The sequence below is a fragment of the Chrysochloris asiatica genome, unplaced genomic scaffold (assembly GCF_000296735.1).
Source record: "Chrysochloris asiatica unplaced genomic scaffold, ChrAsi1.0 scaffold00344, whole genome shotgun sequence".
NCBI classification, from domain to species: domain Eukaryota; kingdom Metazoa; phylum Chordata; class Mammalia; order Afrosoricida; family Chrysochloridae; genus Chrysochloris; species Chrysochloris asiatica.
The window spans coordinates 2,295,996-2,299,709 of record NW_006408862.1 but is presented as its reverse complement, the minus strand read 5'-3'; the positions used below and the strand labels follow the sequence as shown (position 1 = coordinate 2,299,709).

At 44.3% G+C, this 3,714-nt stretch overlaps 1 pseudogene; it reads right to left on the bottom strand.

Moving 5' to 3' along the window:
- Window positions 1-585: 585 nt before the first annotated feature.
- Window positions 586-3,439, bottom strand: LOC102811737 (annotated as a pseudogene).
- Between the last annotated feature and the right edge of the window lie 275 nt (window positions 3,440-3,714).

Below are 3,714 nucleotides of genomic sequence, written 5' to 3'. Positions count from 1 at the left end.
TTTTGTTTAATGTTTAGTTTGGAAATGCTTCTAAATTTAAATCTTAAACAGTGATTGTTTGACTTCTACTGAACACAAAGTATTTACTAACACTGCTTCCTTCCTCCATCTCTCTCAACATTCATCATCACTTGGCTCATCCCTCCTTCAGTCTTTCTCTTTCTTGGACTTTCTTGCCACTTCATCTGCTTCCCAAGAACAAGTGCATTTGCTAATAGGCAGACTCAGGTCAGACTTACTGCCATCTCTTCAATGACTTCCTGGTCTCATTTGCTTCACCCTGACAAAAACTGGGGCCTCTTTCTCTTGATCTACCTTTCCCTCCACAAGAAGCCCAGCTGCACTCTCCTCCATGAGAGCCACATGCCCAAGAATCCAAGGGTTATCCTCAAAAAAGGATCTGACACGTATCCTTCCTAAATGGGCATTTCACTTGGACAAACCAATGAAGATTCTTTTTTTTTAAAAGTTATCTCCCCTGCCCAAAAAAACTGATAGCATGTGCCATATCAGAAGAATCCTGGTCTTAGAAGATCAATAGACATAGTTATTTGGTCATTTGACATATGAACTTTTTAAGGAGGATCAGGCTTCATTTTCTGTTGAAGAGTTTGTTACCATGGAGTCAGGTTGGCGAGTCATTCTATCCAGCTCTTCCTGAACACTTGTCAACATAGTTTTTTGTCCTGACTTTTTGCCTGTGCTCTGTACCCCATGGGCACCAGGACTTCCAGGAGAACCTGTTTTCTTACTCAAAAGACTGTTGAAGAAACTGGCCCTTCGCTTGCCACATTATTTTTGATGTTTGGGTCTGGCTTCTTAACCGACGTGCCTGGGGAGGTGCTGGGCACACTAGCTGGCCCTCTCTGACCTTGAGTTCTTGAAGAGCCAGAAGGTCCTCTTGCAGGTGATTTGGAGGCTCTAGTGGGTGTGGCTAGCTGCTTGGCAAGGAGTGACTGTTGCTTCATTGGTAACACCTGCTCATTCTCCACTGCCAACTCTTTGTTTGGACCAGCTTTCTCACAGGAGGTTTCACAATGAAGTCTTCATATGCATCTTCTGGCTTCACCGTTGAGAAATTTTCATGTAAAATAGCTATTTTCCTTTCATTGTCCCAGCCTGCAGGTATAAAAACTGCATCCTTTTCCACGACTAAGGCAGATGTGGTAAAGTGGAAACTGTATGTTTTATGAACAAGGTACTTATAAAACAGGTCAAGGTTCTTCTCTTCCTTCACTGAGGTGTAAATCAAGGCAGCTCCATACTGGAGGCAGAACCTCTGCAGGTGTGACTAGATGAAGTCCAAGTGCTCATCCCTGTAATTGTGCTCCTTCTCTAGAACACTCACTGCATCACACTTTACACACACCACCAACACTGGGATCCCCAGGTTATGGATTAGTATTTTGTCACTGAGAGGCAAGGCAATATTTTCTTCATCCAGGCCCGAGGTCAGAGGCCCTCTTCTCTGTGGAGAACATTGACAACCTTCTTCAGGCTCAATGTACGTAGTCTTGGAAATCTTTCACAAACTTCCGTTCCAGTTCCTTTTATTTCTTCTGGTGGAATTTTCATTTTGTCAATGTGCTCACATAAAACACTAGCCTATTTCTGTAGTGATTCCTTCACAGTTCAAGGCCTAGACATGTCTGTAACAAAAACAGGGTCTCCAGCAAGGACTCAGCAGAAACAGCAAACTTGAGCAGGCCTTTATGGTACAGGTCTCTATCCAGAATCCACATATTGCAACGCGTGTGACCGACTCGGTCCTTGTCGTGAATGCTGAGGTAGAGATACTCTAGGCCTCTTGCTTTTCTGCCATGCTCAGCTTCTTGTAGCTTAGTCATAGGGTTGTTTTACTAGAACCATCTTCCCCAAAAACCAGGATGTTCTTGGTGTGAGTGGACACGTAACTCAAGATCGAGGACCACAAACTCTGGCCCTCCTCCTCCTTGCTGGTCGGGTCACCAGCCTGTTGGAGCCCAGCATCAGCTTCTTCTCCACTCCCACCAGCGCTATCCTCAAGCTTATTAATTTTTAATGTGACACATAACATAGGAAAAACAACTCAGTTTTTAATCTTGAAAGGAAAAACTTTCATAAATCTGTGCAGATGATGTCATAATCCTCTTTGTAACTTGGATATCTCTGTGCCTTTTGTTTTTCTTTCCTTCCTCTCAGATTTCATCACTTAGCATTCCTCAGTGCTTCTCCAGAGTATTCTAGTCTTAAGCCAGACTTTTATTTCAAAAGGACTTTTCACTGTCTAAACAAGCATGGGTTATTGGGTTGGTAGAAGCATTTATAGTGTGGAGGCGAATAATGACCACAAATCATCATTGTCTTGGTTGCCTGAGAGGTTACACCTGCTGAATGCACTTTCTCAACTGCATTTCACTTCTCAGCCACTTGTGCCCTGATCACTAATGCTACCAGCGACGTTGCCATGTTGGCAATCTATATCGGACACTAAAGTTGGCCCTTCCTTATTTCTAGGCGTCCCTGGGTGGTGTAAATGGCAAATGCTCTCATTAGCATATCCAAAGTTTGGAGGTTGGAATCTACCCAAAGGTAGATCAGAAGAAAAGCCTGGTGATCCACTGCCACAAAATCAGCCATTGACAACCCCGGGGATCACTTCTACTGTGACATATACGGAGTCGGAGCAGGAGCCGACTCAGTGATGGCAACTGGTGGTGGTATTCTGGTTACCCCACATGCCCATGTTCTTTGCTGCTGTGTCTCCTCTGTCTGGCCATGCCTTCCTAGTTGCCTGGAGGTTCCCCTACTCTCACCCCTCTTTGAAATGTTGGTACTTCCTTCCTCTTACTCTACTACAGGGCTTTGTGACTTGGAATCTCTCAGATGAGGTCTGAGAATGGAATCCATTGAAATCTTCCAAACTATCTGCACACATGTGCATATGTTTTTCTGGAGCATGGGACTTGAGTTTTCACTGTCATTCCTAAGCATCCATGGCTCTGTAAGGACCAGTGGAGGGAATGGGGGAAGGGACAAGGAAAGGATGCAAATGAAGGCCAAGTTCAAGGTAGGAAGAAGCTGGGAGCTCTTTTCACAGGATTCTCATCAGCACCCTAACCTACTATCTCCCTGACCCCTATATGGAAACTGCCCATTAGACATCCACCTGGATGCTCATGAGCACCTCCGACTCAGTGTGGCTGAACTGAACTCAGACTCCCCAAACCAGTTCCTGTCCCTGATTTATTTATTCTTTGTGCAGTTTTGCATTCACCCTGCTTCTCAAGTCAGAACCTTGGGGGTGAGTCTAGTCTGTTAATTTGCTGTCATATCTCACACCCAACAAATCAACATTTTCAATGTCTCCATCCCTTTCATGCCTGCCCAGTTTAGACACTCACCTTCTGGCTCCTAAACCATTGCCAATTTCTGACAACAATTCTAAGAATTCCAACATTTCATTAGGAGGATTAAATGAAATCACATACTTCAGTCACCCAACACCAAAACACTAAAACTGTGACTGCCAAGTCAATTCTAACTCATAGAACTGCCCTATAGGGTTTTCAAGGCTGTCATCTTTCCAGAGGCACACTGTTACCTTTCTCCTGCAGAGCTAATGGGTTCAAAGCACTGATCTTTTGGTTAGCAGCTGAGCACTTAACCTCTGCATCACCAGGGCTCCTTTCATCCAACATAGAGCATGGAATAGCTGTTAAGTTGTTAAGAGAT